Source organism: Lytechinus pictus, chromosome 4 (genome assembly GCF_037042905.1).
Source record: "Lytechinus pictus isolate F3 Inbred chromosome 4, Lp3.0, whole genome shotgun sequence".
Classification (NCBI taxonomy): domain Eukaryota; kingdom Metazoa; phylum Echinodermata; class Echinoidea; order Temnopleuroida; family Toxopneustidae; genus Lytechinus; species Lytechinus pictus.
In genome coordinates this window covers 25,176,080-25,195,548 of record NC_087248.1, presented here as the reverse complement: position 1 = coordinate 25,195,548, position 19,469 = coordinate 25,176,080, and the positions used below count along the sequence as shown (strand labels likewise).

Below are 19,469 nucleotides of genomic sequence, written 5' to 3'. Positions count from 1 at the left end.
AAACATAAGATAAATGAAATCCTCATAACTAAGACTCAATCATATTGTTGTGCCTGTTCAACATGGATAAGATGATTGGGGAGTATTTCATCAACATTTATGTCCGACAAGTTGTCAGATCTGACAACTGTTCTTGATGTTGATTGGCTAAGAAGCAGTGCTACCAGTGTCGGATAAAACCTCAGACAACTCCTTTCATGAAATGCTCCCCGGGCTCTAAGTTTTGATGTTGTTTTTTATTATAAATTTCTTTGCCTGGAAGAAAAAATGAATGTTTAATTACATCATTTATTACAGGATGTTAGGCTGGAAGAGGGTTAATTTTTTTTTCTGTTTTTTTTTTTATAAACTGGTCTGGTCAAATTAAGTATGCGCTATCACAAGGGTTGTATAGTTTGGAAGATGCTGGGGTCTAAGTTTTAAGATTAATGTTTCGCTTACTTTGTATTTTAAAGAGAACTGGGTGAGGGGTAAAGACAACCCTCTAAGCCCAAGCATTTTAAATGGGTTTAATTTTGAAGATTGGTCTTAGCTGTGATTTTTTTTTCAATATTTGTTTATCTTTTAAATAACCGGGTTTAGACGAAAGACTAAGCATAATACTCGTGCTATTCCACAAGAATAGGAATATGACAAAGTATTTTGTTTTTAAGATTGTTTAAACCATTTTTAAATTACTGGGTATGGAATAAAGACAACGCTCTAAACATGTGCTTTTCTACATGGTCTTAATTTGGAGGATTGTTGGTTCTAAGATTCGTTTTGGGGGGTTGGGTTTTATTGATTTTTTATTCTTGAAATAATTATGTCTGGTGGAAAGTCGATCTTTGACAATCAGTCTTCAAGTTATTCCACAGTAATTAGATTATTGGGTATTCGTTTTAGAATATTTGTAGAAACAACTTTATTTTTTTCAAATAATAACCAAGTCTGGAGAAATGATGTGTGCTTTACCCATGCATTATTACAATGTTTTGTAGGGGTCGTAGTATTATTAAAAAAAAAACTGGGTGTGGGGTAAAGACATATTTTTTTCCTGGGTGAAACTTTGGAAAATTGGTCTTAGATTTGAAGTTTTTTTAATTCATTTTTTAATAGCCAGGTCTGGAGGAAACCCTTTGGACTTATATTGTAATTGTTTAATTATCCGGGTCTGGAAAAAAGACTAAGCTCGATTCTCTTTTTTCCACTGGAATATCAAAATCGTATCTTAGTATTGACTTATATTATAATTTTTTAAACAACCGGGTCTGGAAAAAAGACTTTGTTCTTATATTATAATTTTTGAAACAACCGGGTCTGGAAAAAAGACTTTAGACTTATATTATAATTTTTGAAACAACTGGGTCTGAAAAAAAGACTTTGGACTTGCATTATAATTCTTTGAATTAACCGGGTCTGGAAAAAAGACTTTGGACGTATATTATTATTTTGAAATAACCGGGTCTGGAAAAAGACATTGGACTTGTACTATAATGTTTAATTAACCGGGTCTGGAAAAAAGACTTTGCACTTTTGTGCTATATGAACGCATTGCTATAGGGTTTAGTTTATAGTTTTAAGTAACCAGGTCTGGAGAAAAGACTACGCTTGATTCTCAATTTACTCTTAGCGCATATATTCACAATATACGCCGCATAAGTAGAAACAACATCTAAGACATTAATTCCACTAGTTTCATTGAATTGGGTCTGGACAAAAGACTAAGCTCGATTCTCATTTTTATTCCACTGGAATATCATTATAGTATATTAGTATGGACTTATATTATAATTTTGGAAATAAACGGGTCTGGAGAAAGACTTTTGTCTTATATTATTTTTTTTAAACAACTGGGTCTGGAAAAAAGACTTTGGACTTGTATTATAATTTTTTAATTAACCGGGTCTGAAAAAAAGACTTTGGACTTATATTATAATTTTTGAAACAACCGGGTCTGGGAAAAAGACTTTGGACTTATATTATAATTTTTGAAACAACCGGGTCTGAAAAAAAGACTTTGGACTTGCATTATAATTTTTGAATTAACCGGGTCTGGAAAAAAGACTATGGACGTATATTGTAATTTTGAAACAACCGGGTCTGGAAAAAGACTTTGGAATTGTACTATAATGTTTAATTAACCGGGTCTGGAAAAAAAACTTTGCACTTTTGTGCCATATGAATGCATTACTATAGGATTTAAGTTTAGAACGGATTCGCCAAAAATCTCTTCAAATTTATTACATTTGTGGGTAAAGTCATTATTACATTTGTGGGCGATCAAAAATTATTACATTTGTGGGTAAAGTGCATTATTACATTTGTGGGTGAAATTATTACATTTGTGGGTAAAGTGTTATTACATTTGTGGGCGTTATTACATTTGTGGGTAAAGTGTTATTACATTTGTGGGCGTTATTACATTTGTGGGCGTTATTACATTTGTGGGTGCAACAGCCCCCCCCCCCCCCATCATTTCAATGTATTGGAGAGAGATTATGAACGGGACATGGCTGTCTGCAGAAAAAAAAATACGGGGGGGGGGGCAAAACATTTTTGGGACATGTGCAAGGGAACGAAGCGACAGCAGAAAATTATTTTGTAATATATGCGAGAGAGCGAAATGACAGAGAAGAAAAATGCAAGGGACAAGAGATTTGGGGAATATGTGAGAGGGAGCGAAGTGACCAAGCAGAAGAAATGTAGAGGACATAACATTGTTGGGGTATGTGAGGGAGCAAAGCAACCGATAAAAAAAGCAGGTTAAAATATTTTCGAATATGTGTGAGGAAGCAACTCGTTCACTCTTGAGCAGTAGGGACTTGTTTAAAAATAGCTTAGGAAATATGCGTTTTCTAAGCATGTTAAACACATATTGTAGGCCTACGGTAGAATTTAGGTGCTCTAAGAGTTAGATTCTGAATGAGCTGCATTTGCTGGTAAGACATGCGCAGAGGATCTTTGTCTTTCATCCATTTTCCACACTTTTCTTTTGATTTCAGTTTCCAGGCGGAAAGGCCCACCCTCCTGTGGATGCCAATGGGGCAGTGGCTTATACGCTTAAAATTCCAATTTTTCTGGTTGGAATATCAAACATTATCCTGAGCTTCGCGCTCATTTTAAAAATTATGTATAAACTATTAATGCTGATAAATACATTTAGATGTGAAGTGCTCTCTTGTAAAGCAGTTTTGTACTGAAGAGGCTACTCTGGGTAAATAAAATAGAATAAATTAATAAAGAAGTAAATGAAAATGATGTTTCTAATCTCAGACTTTCTTCCCTTGAAAGCTCACCCGCTCGCTCTCTCTCTTTATCTTTGTTTTCATTTTACAATTCTTTGTTTCTCTTTTGATATCTAAAGTTCCGGTTTGCCCTTTCTATCTTGCACTATTCTAAGCCCCAGTCCCATTGGCTTCCACAGGAGGGGGGGGGGGCTTCCCCTGAAAACTGAAATCAAACAAAAGAAATGTGAAAAAATAAAAATGGATAAAAGACACATATTCTTGGCGCATGTCTTACCAGCCAATACAGTTCATTCAGAATTTGACTCGTAGAACACCTAAATTCTACCATAGGCCCATAGGTTTATTGCCATTTCGTCTACTGCCATTTTGTCCACTCACCAAATGGTATGTCATTTCATCTACCATCAGTTGTTCCTTTTCCACATCTTCCAATTACCATTTTGTCCAATAGCTACTTCGTCTAATAACCAATTTGTCTACTTTCATTTGGTCTAATTGCATTTTTGGCCAATTTGTCCAATAGCCACTTTGTCCATTTTCATTATGTCTATTACCATTTAGTCCAATAGCTAATTGGTCTAAGGGCAAATGGCCAATAACCACTTAGTCTACATACATTTTGTCTATGATCCATTTTGTCCAACTGCAGTTGATCCACTGTCACTTAGTCTAAACCCATTTCGTCTAACAATCATTTGGTCTAATCATCAATGGGTCCAATTGCCATCCCGGTCAATATTCGTTTCGTCTACAATCAAATAGGTATAGTCTACTACTAGCAGCCCTTCTAGTTCGGTGCCTGTGTATTGCTAACTCGACTCCTGTTGCTCTTGTGATTTGTTATTAATTTACACCTGTCGTTTGATTAATCTTTTTTTATTGTTTACTTTTTTTAAGCTCCATTGTAATACATTTTATGTTTTTATGTAATGTTCTCCCCCTCCTTTCCCACTTTTCTCTCTTTTTAATTTGTTTTCTACCGTCCAAGGCTGTTATCGTTATTATTATAGTACATTTCTTGTTTATGAGTACTATCATTAATTACTATTATTACAATTATTATCATTGTTATATGATGAGTGATTATCATTTTTAGGTGTGCATTTGTTAAAAAAAAGAAATGAGGGTAAATTCCAAATCAAAGGACCCTATTTCAATTTTATCATTATAACCACTCCAATTCCCCCTTTTGTGTGCGTGATGTGGTAGAGAGAGCGGGGGGAGGCTGCATGCTGTATCGCATCATTCCATTCCTGATAGCAGGCCTAGTTATATATTTTTTTTATCTTCAGTAATTTCAAGGTATATTTAAGAAGTCATTTCGTCCCCCCCCCCGGATATTGCATTACATTGTATTTGTATTAGACAACATGGCTATTGGACCAATTGGCTATTAGACTAAATGACTATTGGACAATTTGGGAATTGGACGAACTGGGCGATTTGGTTGTTAGACAAACTGATTATTGGACCTAATGGGTGGTGGACGAAATGATAGACGAGTCCAGTAGATAATTTGGATATTAGACAAACTGATATTAGCCAATATGGCTATTGGACTAAATGAACATTGGACGAACTGATTAATGGACGAGATGGCATTAGCCTTAATAGAATTAGACTAAATGGGTGGGAAACGAAATTGCTATTGGACGAAATGACATTAGACGAAATGAAGGTAGACCATGTGGTGAGTGGACTGAATGGCAGTAGACGACTTGGCAATTTACCTTAAAATATGTGTTTACCATTCTTAGAAAACGCATATTTCCTAAAACAAGTCCCTACCGCTCGGGAGTGAATGTGTCGCTCCCTCGCACATATTCCAAAATATTTTGACTGACCCTGTGTAACAATTACATAAACAAAAATTATTTTTTTAATCTGAGACTTTTTAATGCCCCTCGAAAGTTCACCTGCTTTCTCACTCTCCCCCCTCTCTATCTTTGTTTTTATTCATTTTACAATTCTTTCTCTCTCTTTTGATATCTATAAATTTCAGATTCACCTTCTCTGACTTGCACTATTCCAAGCCCCCGCCCCATTGGTATCCACAGGAACGGGGGGAAGGGGGGGGGGCTTACCCACTGGAAGATAAAATCAAACAAAAGAAAAATGTGAAAATAAAAATGGATAAAGACAAATAATCCTCTGCGCATGTCTAACCAGCCAATACAGTTCATCCAGAATTTAACTCTTACACCTAAATTCTACCATATTATGAGTTTACCATGATTATAGAAAACGAATATTTCCTATGCCATTTTTAAACAAGTCCCAAAAGCTCGGGAGTGAACGTGTCGCTCACCAGCACAAATTCGAAAAATATTTGATTGACCTGCTTTCTGTTTTTTTTTTATCGGATGCTTTGCTCCCTCACACATACCACAATTTTTGTCCCTCTTTCCTTTTACTTCTGCTTGGTCACTTTGCTCCCTCTCACATATTCTCGAAATATTTTGGCCCCTGCATTTGTTCTTCTCGTCACTTTGCTCTCTCACATATATCCCCAGAATAATTTTTCTGCTCGGTCGCTTCGCTCCCTTGAACATATCCTAAAAATGTTTTGCTCCCCCTTCATTTTTTTCTGCAGACAGCCAATCCATTTCTCATCCAACCTCTCTCTCCCCAATACCTTGAAATGAGGGGGGGGGGGTACTTTTGATATGAGTGAACAGTTGATAATGAGTAAAATATAATTTGGCTTTTTTTTTTGTTTAGTTAATATTTTCTGAATGAGTGTATCTTACAAATGATTATACCCATTTCATTACATACAACATACACATATTTTGAGAAATACCAACAGAAAAAACATGTACTATTCATTACTGTCCAAATCCTCAAAAAAAAAATGGTAATGTTCGCTTTCTCAGGCATTCATCAAAGGCTCCCCCACACCTGTCTCTCTTTCTCTATCACCCTCAATCTCAGTTAATCTTTTTTGTCTCTATCCAACAGCTCATTAGTAAAGGTCAAGTCTACCCAAGAAAAATGTTGGTTCAGTTAAATAGAGAAAAATCAAACTAGCATAATGCTGAAAATTTAATCAAAATCGGATGTAAACTAAGAAAGTTATGGCATTTTAAATTTTCGCTTATTTTTCACAAAACAAAAATATTCACAACTCAGTGACATGCAAATGAGACAGTCGATAATGTCCCTCACTCACTGTTTATTTTGTTTTTTATTGTTTGAATTATACAATATTTCATTTTTTACAGATTTTACCATAAGGACAAACTTTACTGAACCATAAAGTATTGAATAATGCTAATTCCACATGATCAGGGAGGAATAAAATTTTGTTAAACATGACAAGAATAAAATTTTCCTTATTCTATTCTATATATCAAATGAAATAGTGAGTGGATGACGTCATCAGTCTCCTCATTTGCATACCAACTGTGTACAGAATGTGCATATAACTCTTTTGTAAAATTTAGCAAAATTTTTAAATGTCAAAACTTTTTTTATTTTACATCCGATTTTTTATCAAATTTTTAGTGTTATGCTTGTTGGATTTTTCTCTTTTTTTTCAAATCAACAATTTTTGGGGTGGACTTGTCCTTTATCTGTCCCCCTTGCTCTATCCTGTTCTATTCTTCTGTCAGCTTGCCATCATTCCTACTTTTCACAAACTTTTTTCTCTTCTGACATGCTAAGTCAGAATGAATATACTGTAAGACATCATTTTTGCAACACGTTAAAATTTAATGAATTCACTTTTGTTACATGCCCACTGATAAACTATTTCATTGAGCTATTTTAAATAATCAGAATGCACATTGTGGTAATTATTTGTTGTAAAGTTTTGCAAGTTATGTTTGTCCAAACTTAAGAGCAAGTAATGTACACGGCGGGACTTATTGTGTGTGGTTTTCAGCCTCTTCTCCAAATTCTTAATACAGTCCATTATTGCTGTTAACTTCCACTTTACCCCTCTTGGACTTTCTGGTATTGAGTAGGAGTGGTCCTTAAGAAATAATGGTGCTGAAGACTTTGGTACAGGTGTCTTTGCAGTATCTGGAAGGTTGTTTGCTGAATCAAAACATCTTTCTTTCGGGGAATTCCTTGGTTTGTTGAATTCTGTATGAGACGAATGAATTAACAAAAACAGTTACAAGAATGAAAAGATAACTTTAATTTTTTTAATTAAATATTCGATAATACATGAAGAATAATATTTATTTAGAAATCAAACCTTTTTCAGTGACTTGCAACAAAATGTTTTTTTAAATATTCATGATGATATATTAACCCTATCTTGCCCCCCATCCACATTTTTCACGATAAGTCCACAATGAGAAACGAGGTACCAAGATTTTTTTTTCGTTCAATTCTCGCAGAGCTTTTAGACAAAATTCGAGACGCCCAGATACGCAGTTACGCAACATTTTTTTAGTTCATTTTGGACCAAAAATTGCTCAAAAATATTATTTTGTATACATATTTAATCCAATGGAAATTCTATTTTTCAGTCATAATTGACAAATGCATCATTATTCTTGCACTAATTGGTTGAAAATAATCAAATCTTTGCTTTTTATAATTGGAATAGTACCACGAAGTGATCTAATTGAAAACAAGTGGAATGCCTCTGGCCGTCTCACCTGCATCACGTGATTCAATATAGCAGCAGTGCTGATTTTGAAAACTACTATAACTCGCACAAGATGTTCAGTGATACTTGGTTATATATACACTTATTTCCATGTTTTATGAACTAGACCAATACACTTATAGAGATATGAAAGCAATTCAACAAATACCCCAACGTGGCCAAAGTTCTTTGACCTTACAGGACCTTTGACCTTGATCATGTGACCTGAAACTCGCACAGGATGTTTAGTGATACTTGATTAGTTTAATGTCCAAGTTTCAAGAGTCAGATCCATCAACTTTCAAAGTTATGATGGTAATTCAACAGATACCCCCATTATGGCCAATGTTCATTGACCTTTGACCTTGATCATGTGACCTAAAATGTGCACAGGATGTTCAGTGATACTTGATTACTCTTATGTCCAAGTTTTATGAACTAGACCAACACACTTTCAAAGTTATGGCTGTAATTCAACAAATACCCCAATTTGGCCAAAGTTCATTGATCCTAAATGACATTTGACCTGGATCATGTGACCTGAAACTTGCACAGGATGTTCAGTAATACTTGATTAACCTTATGTATAAGTTTCATGAACTAGGTTCATATATTTTCTAAGTTATGCTGTCATTTCAAAAACTTAACCTCAGGTTAAGATTTTGATGTTGATTCCCCCAACATGGTCTAAGTTCATTGACCCTAAATGACCATTGACCATGGTCATGTGACATGAAACTCAGGCAGGATGTTCAGTAATACTTGATTAACCTTATGGCCAAGTTTTATGAACTAGGTCCATATACTTTCTAAGTTATGCTGTCATTTCAAAAACTTAACCTCAGGTTAAGATTTGGTGTTGACGCCGCCGCCGTCGCCGCCGCCGTCGGAAAAGCGGCGCCTATAGTCTCACTCTGCTATGCAGGTGAGACAAAACTATAAAATACAAAAGGCCCAAAACAAAGAAATACATATGGAATTATAGAACCAATAAAATACATAAAAGTAGAAATTTGATTTACCATTTTTTCAGGAGCACATTTGTTTAGAAATCATAGAATTAGGGGAATTATTTAGGGATTTACCTTTAACCCTAAATAGACTGGGCTATTTCGACGCCTAAGAAGACGGGGGGGGGGGCTGATTCAGCCCCCCTTATGATCTGGGCCGTTGATCTCGCAATCGCGACGAAAATTGGCACGCGCGTTACCCATGGCATTATCTACAATACCATAATATCAAATTCTGCGAAAAATCTCATTGCTCATTATGTTACTTAATGCGTAAAATCATAAGTTTGCTCTAATTAACAAAATAAAGCCCCTAAAATGTTAATTTTTGTTTCACTTACTCTTTATAGGCATCTGATTAAATTATTTTTTTTTAAAGTTGTCAACATTCATTTTTTAATGTATTTTATTGTTTTCAAAATTTCTTATGTATTTCTGTGTTTTTTTACTTTTTGTTTTTTATTGTTTTTTCAATAGAAATTGTCAGAGAATTTTTTTTACCATATAAAAGATAAAATTAATTGATTTTGAGCAGTAAAGGAAAAATATGAAACATTTTATAAATTTTGGCTAAAAACACTATTTGCATTGGATTTGTACACAAATTCACGTTTTTGAGCAATTTTGGGTTTGCATGCAGTTACGAAATGTTGCGTAATTTCAAAACCCTGTACCTGGGGGTCACAATTTTGGTCTCAAAAGTTGCGCAAGACTTGAAAGTAAAAAGTCAGCGAGTGACGCGGTAAAAAAAATTTGCGCGATGGATTTATCGTGAAAAATGTCGAGCTCCATGCTTGCACATTACATTGATGGTGACGTGTGCATTGGTTTTCGTTGCAATTGACGATGGAGATCTGAAGAGGGGGAACAAAAAGGCCCCCCCCCCCCCCCGGGGCTATGCAATCTCAAAGTAGCCCAGGATTATTATGTAGGGTAAACCAAATTTTTAATATATTTGTTCATTTAGTAAGAGTTTACTGTAATACACAGTAAAGGCCCAGGTCCATGGTTACCCTCCCAAATAGGATAATTTTCATCTCTATTTGGCTACTGAAAATGGAATATTTAAAGCAATGTTCTATCAAACAAAAGGTAGATAATACAGAGAAAATATTTCTTTAGAACACATGTATGATATAGATCTACTGTACCTTCTGAAGACGAGGCAGGAAATCAAACATGGTTGGGACAGCATCCTGTCTAAGACGAGTCACTTGCCCAGTCCTGTCAAAGCAACCATCTTCAAAATGATCAGAACGGAGTACAGAGCTCTTGGAGGAATTCAATAAAGCTCGCTTCATATTGACCATCCATACTGTGTTACAGTAACGGTTCAGTCCAACGGCTGAATGGGAATCTGCAGCAAATGTAAACAAATGTCATAAAATCAATTACACATAATTAAGAAAATTTGACGTAAAGGACACAGATGCCCCACTTAACGCAATCAGAAATCCATTCAATATGATTGAACTTAATATGCAGAAACCAATATGCATATATATAATTAATTAACAAATTTAGACCTTTGAACCTACTTGCATATATAATGAGATGTGACCTTGGACCTGCAGACTCCGAATTCAAACTTAGCCTGTACTATGGTGTCATGTACCTACACACCAAAATTTTTAAAAATTAATCACATAGAAACCAAGTTGGGGGGGGGGTGGCGAATCAACGGACAGGGGCAACGCTTAATAATTACCGAGGAGCTGAATTTGAAGCGAGCATCAAGGCTGTTAAATTTATTAGCACCATCGTCAGGCTTCCTTTTATTTCCGTAGAAAGAAGAGACACGCGAAGTCACTTTCCAGTCCAAACTCCAAAGTAATCAAATTTTTAAAAATATGATTTTGATTTAAGAATTAAAAAATATACTATTGTATTATGGCTACTCACCGCTAAGCGCCCCGGTGAGTAGCGCGGAGTTTCGGCAAATATTAATTCTGTTATGAAGCGATGTTTGCCAACTTCACAGAAATCCACGGCCAAATGCAGTTCGGTGTACGAGGTTAGTTGATCTATACATCTCAACTATATGTAGCAACTAACCTCGAACTAGTAATGAGTGGGGCCAGGCCGGCCAAGGCTACCAAAACTATACTAGTACAGCAGGCGATGGTTCGTGTAGGCTCCACTTGGCTCCACTACACTTCACTACTGCTAACCTCCGCTCCCGGGGGGGGGGGGGCACTCGACCAAAAAAAGTAGTGGGTATGTGCCGCGGGCGATACAAAAAACGGGGGCCTTGGAGCGGGCTTAATGTAAAAAGGAGGGTCCTCGGAACGGGCTTCAGAACGACAATTGTTTGTGAAAACGGGGGTTCTTGGAACGGGTCGACTGCATGTGAGTGCGTATGCATACCTATAGAACGTGCATGCAGCTAGCCCGGCGGCACGGGCCCCAGGTGCGCTAGCGCAGAGGCGATGGTCGGACAGCGCTCTGCGGCCGCTTTTCACCAAATTGCGGCGACCGGAACGGCGTAACGGAAAATATGCGAAGCCTTGGAGCTGATTTGTTTCTTTTTTCTCGATAAGAAGAAAATGCTATGCCTTGGAGCGGCTTTCTTTGTTCTTTTTCTCAATAAGACAAAAATGCTATGGCCTTGGAACGGAAATTTTAGTGTAAAAATGGGGGTCCCCTCCGCGGCACATACCCACTAGCCTATGCATTATATACTGAGTGCCCCCCACCCCCCGGGCCTCCGCTTCACCTATAGTGGAGTGTTTAATGGCTGGCTATACGAACCATCACCTGAGTTTTTTAGGCCTAGTCACTCAAGGGTTCACTACATGCCTCCGCGCACAGAAAAATCAAGCAATAGAAGTTTTGTGGGATCACAGCACGCGTGACCCACTAGTTAGAAATCCATTGCCAAACGTGGTTAATGGTGCGAGGTTAGTATACTAATACTAACCTCGCAATACGTGTGAGTCACTGAGTGGAGTAGCCTAGAGTTTCATACGGCCCACCCACGGGTACATTACCGTCGCCATGCACAGGATAACCGCTGGCACGGCACTTGCAATAATTTTTTTATTTTTTTGTAAAAAATAGAAATTTATTTACATTTTACATCCAGTAAGCTTTGGATATGAAACTTACCAAACGATATGAAGCAAATTTCAATTCCTCTCTGTCTTTCAGGGGCCCGTTTCTCAACACATGGACAAGTTAGTCATCCCGGTTAGTCATATCTTTATCCACCAACCACGGAGTTAGTTCCAATCTTACTAAACCTGTTTCTCGAAAGGCTTCCTAACTAGAATACCTCGATATCGATACTATCGGTAAAAAGGGCAAACGAGACGTAGCCTTATTCACAAAATAGCATAATTTTCAAAAAGAAAAATTATGACAAAATTGCAAATATTGGGATGAATTGGGAAATACATCTTTTAAAAATAATAGCACATGTGAATTATGCACCATACATACTTAGACCATGAAGACTGGAGCATTCAATTGCAGAGAAAATTAAATTATGAATAATTCATTTCATGGCAAAAATATCACTTGTGGACGTTGAGATGGGTACCCCCGGGATATCCAAGTTTAATAGTTTACGAAAGTAAACCATAACGGTTTTCTTTGTATAATGATGATAATTATACGGTCTTTTACTATTCCAAACGTCATCAAAATATGGTTGAACGAAATATTCTTAATCATTGATACCGAAACAAACAATATTTGACAAATTATATGCATAAATTAGAGATAGAATTTATCCAACTGTTAATATGGGTCTGAAAAAAACAAATATGAGTTCAGTTATGGATGGCCTGACGTGGTAGAATCTTTTTCGATTAAATCAATTTACTATTTCAAAATGAATGGTTTTGTAGCGTTTTACCAACAGTTTTTATAGTTTCTTTGTATTACAATTACCATTGACTGCATTAACCCACTTGTTTTGTGATGTAATTTCAACCTCTATGATTGATTACGTAAGATTATGATTTTAAAATTTCTAGGCACTTTTGCATGTCATAGTCTATCCACGTGATGCCACTACGTCATTAAGAGAGAAGTTATGACAGGTTCGGAGGTGTCATAAATATTTAGTGAGGTTGTTGTACCCGATCTTGGTAAAGAGGGCTTCGTGAAACGGTTAGCGGACAAGAAGCTCATTATCTCCGATTTAGTCAAGAAGTTAGACTTATGACGGTGTTGAGAAACGGGCCCCTGGTACTTTATATCAAACATTTTTCTTGATGTCGAAGCAGGCATGCGGCCAATTCGCTGGTTTACTCTATACGCACAGAGAGGGCGCGCAATATTATTTTATAAACTTGCTTGTTTACGTCGTTTACGTCAGATCAGCTGTACTGCTGGTTGCGTTCTAGGCGCTCTGCATTTTTTTCGCTGTTCAGCGTTATTTTACGATGTAGAGCCATCAGCGATTATACGTGAGATGCCTGTTGATTTTTTTTGGTACAATTTCCTATTATGCGCCGGCGACTTGAATCTAGACTGTTCGATAGGAAAAATTCGCATTTCGATTGTTGTTTGCGTAATTTCCACCGCAGTGCGTGCGACGGGCTTCCACAGAAGCCCAGCGAGTCATTCACTTAGCTACGACGGGCTTCTACAGAAGCCGAGAAATGTTTGGTTTAATTCAATGAAGTTTTTCAGCTTTTTCGTAATTGTTATGTACTAAAACCTCTGCCACTGTTTACTTTATAAACCGATTTCGATAACAGATTGACAAAAATATACAGCTACGTGGGGAAAAATCCCGAAAATAGGAAATCATTTCAACTTTACCCGATTTTTTCGTTGGAGTCGGACGGGAAGGATAAATTTTGTGACGAGCACGTACGCGCGCGCATAAGGCCTGATCACGTGATTTTTTTTCCGATCACGTGATTTGATCCATATCGTTGTTCTGATAGTATATACGCTAACATCTTTTCTGCAAGATCGTCACGTAATAAGCTACGCGTTTATTCACCATTTTCGTCTTATTTGTTTAATCAAGAAGATATCACTCTAGATAGAATGATATCTCCTTGGTTTCATCGATTTATTGCATTTTCAGAAAAGCAAAAAGCTTGTAATGTCTTAGTACTTTGAGCTGATCTCGGTGCACTTTTGAACTTTTTCCCTCCCCATCATCCCTCTCCTTCTCATTATTTTTTGTCTACTATTATGAAAAAAGAGAAAAGAAAGCAGTTTAGCACACCATTCATCTTCTGCTCTTTTCAAAAGGGGAACGTCCATGTAGTTCATGATATCGGCACTATCCGAACAAAAGAATGTCTGAGCGGCCACTCAAGCAAATTCCTTCCGAAAAGAGCAGGATACAGATGGTCAACGCCCCGAACAAAAAGAAGATTAGTGTTTATCGGCAGGATGACCCATTGAACGTACTTAGCAATACAAAAAGCTTTTATGAATCTTTTTTTTCGACCAACATACCGTATCTACAAAAAAAGGTCTCGGTTACCGACAACACAGGTGCTTATGACATCCGTCAGTGATTCATATTGCATAAAGGCGCTTCCCCTGGGTGATGATGCATATAAGGATGAACGAATAATTATTTAGGGAAATTATCGAAAAAATATGTTCAAATATCGGGGATAACGAGAGAGAATGAGATACAGTGATATAAGGGGGATGATAAAAGGGGGAACAGACAAGACGCGCGCTTTTGCTAAAATTCCATGCATGAATATCTACTTAAACGAATTACAACATGACTTTATTTTTTGGTTAGATTACTTTAAAAAATCCCACAACGTTTATTTGTTGCAACTCGGTCCTCAGACCCTTGCCAAACTGATGACTGTTTATCATTGTTCTTGTTTGAACCCCCCCCCCTCCCCCCCCCCCCCCTCCCCCCCCCCCCCCGATGGAAATGTTCTGACCTACACTCTAATATATATTGCTTGTTTGTCTCCTCTCTCCGATTTTCTGTTTTTAATTGCGAGTGACGCGGTGGAAAAGATAAGAATAAAGACTGCCCCTTTTTCCCCGTTACGACCCCCCCCCAAAAAAAAATCGCATTTGGGGCGCTTACCATGGTTTTCATCTAAACCAAAATGTTTGGAAAAAGATGTTATACAGGGACAGCAATGTTTTTTTATGGTACAGCAGGGTTGAGCTGTGGGACGGGGATGAAGCGGCTAAAATATTACAATTTGTTAATTCATATCATTTTACAGAATGAATTTATAATAGGTTAGGTTTTAGAAGCTCTTCATCTTATCTTTTTCTCTCCCAGATGAAAACTTTTGCATTGAAAAGTTGACGGAAACATAATCACTTCAAATGATAAAACCAATAATGAACTAAAAGTTTCCTCGCGCGAACTAGGAGGAAATAGAATGATACAGGATGAGAAATTACGCTAAGGCATCCCCTACAAAGAAAACACGCTTGTCTGGCGTGTCACCCGATAGAACCCTCTCAATCCTACAAACTTTTATTCATGTGTAACCTACACCCCCCCCCCAAAAAAAAAAAATGTTGATACCGACCCAAATTTCATTGAATTTCCTACTTTTTTGCCAATTTCTTTCTCCCTTTTTTTTACCGGCGAATAGCGTGGTAGAAAAGATTCATAGAGGGGAAAAAATTATTTTCGTTACTGAATGTGGTGGACCGGCCGAAAAAAAAATCAGAAATTCAAATAGACTTCGGATTTTTTGTACATGTTTGCTGCAAGGAGTAAAATACCTACCAACTCCGCCGCCTCTGTACTATTAGATTGAACGATTAGAACGATAGAGACAAAAATGAATTCTAACTATTGTGAATGTTTTTTTTTATGATTTATTTTCGGTTGTGAAATCAAGGAGACAATAAAACAGAACGAAGGAGACAATCGAACAAAACGAAATAACAAATAAAAAACACTTATGATTGCGGATGCTATAATTTATTCAAGAAAAAAATACTTTCTGTTACTTTCAGTAATTGCTTGGCTCTTTTTGAGGGAATAGTAAGATAAACAAAGAAACGTAGAAAGTGACAAGAAGAGAGTTGGGAGGTATGATTTCAGACTTATAATTTTAGTCACTTTTATTCTTTTAACTCTTTGAAATAATTTCAGGATATTACAAATCGAATACCGATGCGCAAACTTCAGGAACAAGATTATTTTATTATTATTATAATATCTGCGTGGGAAATCGAATTAAATGAGACATATAATTTATGAAAAAATCTAAAAAAGAAAATTACTTTTAGTGAAAGATTGAGGCCTCTGTCTTGCCATAACCCTAAGCCCCAAGTTCACAAAAAAATAGTTTAGTCATGCATTTTTATACGATGATGTTGAACATCATCATCATATTTTCTTTTGCGAAAGATCAATAAAGAAAATGAAAGATGATATAGAAATTATTGTTAAATGAGAGTTACAATAGTAATTTCAAAAGGTTTTTCGGGACATTATTTGAGAAACAGGGGGGAAAAACACCAAAATTTTCGCGACATGATGACCATGATGCAATAGGACGAGAGGCCCACAAATGCAACCATCTCCGATCAATACAAGTTGCCAAAAACGGGGCATTCTCTCGGAACCGTTTCCGATTAAGAGAGAGAAGGGGGGGGGGGACGTTAGATGTAATGTAAAATGACAGGTACTGAGAAGAAAAATCAGAAAGGATTGAGGGGATGGGGGTAGGTATATACCTCGTAATCCAAATCGGGAAGAAAGAAGACGATACAGATATAATTTAAATGAGAAGAACTTAGAGAAAAAAAAGGTGTAGAAGGGAGGGGATAAAGAAAGACGATAGATATAAAGGGAATGAAAGCGGTAGACAACACATTCAGTTACAGGTTAGAAACCAGGGAAAAGGGAAAACAAGGAAATCCTTAATTGGTACCGTTTTATAAATACATTATACATGCACATTTTATATTGAAAAATGCGCAATAATTAAAAAAAAAATTACCATCCGCCAGTCAAATAGAATGGTTTCAGTAGCTTTCAAGTGCTATTGAAAATTTGTAAACAAATTTTATATAATACGAGCCCCCGCTTTCTTTCGTTCTCTCATCCAATATTGCTCTTATTTTTGTCCTCTATTTCAAAGAAAACAAAATAAAGGAATTAATAACACCGTTTATCCTCTGCTCTTTTAAAAATGAACAAAAGAAAGTCATGGCGGACGCTCAAACAAATTCCTTATAAAAAGAGCAGGGGACAAATAGCCAACGCCCTGAATAAAAGGAAGATTAGTGTATTTCGTCAGGATGACCTAGTAAATGCTTCTCGTATATAGCGATACAAAAAGCTCTTAGGAATACTGCTTTTTATATTACGACAGTAACAATAAAAAAGTAAATGTTTTCTTATTTAAAACATGCAGGCGCTTAAGATTTTCTTGAGCATGACAGTGCTTTCTTCACAAAAAATACAATTTTCCCCTGGGTGATGATACCCATAGGGATGGAAGAAGATGCAAGTGAGATTTTAGAAAAGAATAGAAAATGCAAATCGAGATACATGTATAGGAGAATGATAAATCGACAGAAAGAATGGAAGGGGAAAAGGAGGAAATAGACCATAAACCATAATGTGCGCTTTTGCTATTGCATAAATATTTACTTATAAAGAATTAGAATACTATAGTCCCCCACCTCTATTTGAAATTCACGTCATTTTATAAAATGATTTTGTCATGTTAGGTTTTGGAAGCTCTTCATCTCATTTTCTCTTTCTCTCCCATGTGAAATTTTTTGCACTGAAAATTCGACAAAAGCATAATCAGTTCAAACGCTAAAACTAACCGTGAACTAAAAGTTTATGCTACAATTTCAATAGATAATAAAATTTACTTTCTCTCATTGTGACGAACAGTAATCGGTAGCATCGTTATTTTGGAGGGAAAATGGAGATAGAAAAATGAAACGTAGAACGAGACGAGGAGAGCGTTGGGAGGTGTGATTTCAGATTTGAGTCACATTTACCCCCTTCGCTCTTTGAAATTGCAACAGGAAAACAAATCGAACACTGGTATGCAATCTTCAGGAAGAAAATTATTTTTTATTACAAACTATAATTTATGAAAAGAAGAAACCAAGGGCATTTTTTAGTGAAACATTGAGGCCACCGTCTTGAAGCCCAGAAGCCAAAAATCACAATAAAGTTTCGGACTTTCGTTGCGCAGCATCATCATCGTACTTGCAAGGGAATATAATCACGCGTGCGTCGGGTAGCGTTGGCGAAGAACAATAGAAAACAAGATGGCGGCGTAAACATCGGGCAAGTTTCTTCCGTCTACATGATATCTTTCTCTCTTTTTTTTTGATGAATTTTTCTTCAAAAATAACAACGAGAGCGTAGAAATGTCGGAAATTAAGTTTTATCCCATGTACATGATTTAGGTCTAGATCTTTTAGAAGGAAAGTAGAAATCTCGGGGGTGAAAGTTTCAAGTTTTGGCTTCCTCTGTATGGATATATGAGATAAGATCCCTGGCTTCATGAGAGTGACCTTACATTAGTAAATGATTTTCACTCTCTAGAAGCCGCCTGGCTAATTGTGAGTGCATACGGCCAGGCATCAATAACTTTTGTTGTCATCCAATTTCAATGAAATTTCAGCATTTTGCTCGGAATGAATTTTACATTATTTATTAAAATCAAGGGCTAAATATCTTCAGCCTGTATAATTCATAACCATTTTACTTTTTAGCCTGTGCAGAAAAGACCACCCCCCCCCCATGGTCTGCTGACTACAGTACATAAACTTGAATACACGGGACCAGCATTGTTACACAGCTTTTTGCAAACGCAAGTTTGGTAACGACTAACAAATTCCCATATTTTTTTCAATGTAATTTTGAAGTCGAAAACATAGCTGAACTTACAAATGCAATGTCCGTCCACATCCTACCGATTAGAGCAGTTGTATGCAGCTCATGTAGGCATAAATAAAGTGAAATCTAACTTCTAAGCTAATAAGTTCACCAACATGCCAATCTGAGCTGTGATCGATCGTCCCGGAGAGCGAATACAGCTTGAGCAAGGTGCAGCCAATCAGCGACCTTCTTGTATCCCCTTCCAGACAGAGGAGACGAAATTTGTGTTTTGACACAATATCATTTCGTCGACGAATTTTTTTTGTAAAAAATCATTTCGTCGACGAAATTTTTTTTTGTCTTTTGACACAAAATCATTTCGTCGACGAAATTTTGTTTGTTGTTTTGACACAAAATGATTTCGTCGACGGAATAGATTTTCGCATCGCAACGAAATAAATTTTGTGGACGCAATTACATTTAGTCTCGACGAAAATTGATTTTGTGTGACAAAAAATAATTTCGTATACGAAATAAAACTGCGTCATGACGAAATGATTTCCATATGAACAAAAACACATTTTGTCTACGGAATGGAGTGAATTGGACGGAATTTACCATCGGACATTTGGTGCGCCATTTCGTTTGATAATAATTCATTTCGTATGGCACGCCAAATAAACTTTGTGGACGCAATTACATTTCGTCTAGACGAAATTGATTTCGTGCAAATTCGTCGAGACGAAATTGATTTTGTGTGACAAAAAATAAATTTTGTGTACGAAATAAAAAAGCGTCATGACGAAATGATTTTCGTCTGAATGAAAACACATTTTGTGTACGGAATGCCGTGATTT

General features: G+C 36.5%; 1 long non-coding RNA gene across 1 annotated transcript; it reads right to left on the bottom strand.

The window, feature by feature from the left end:
* Window positions 1-350: 350 nt before the first annotated feature.
* LOC135153990 (uncharacterized) lies at window positions 351-18,803 on the bottom strand. The gene is made up of 3 exons (XR_010293455.1): window positions 18,682-18,803; window positions 9,995-10,200; window positions 351-7,319 (listed from the first exon to the last, which is right to left on the bottom strand). It is a non-coding gene; the product is annotated as an uncharacterized LOC135153990 (long non-coding RNA).
* Window positions 18,804-19,469: the final 666 nt, after the last annotated feature.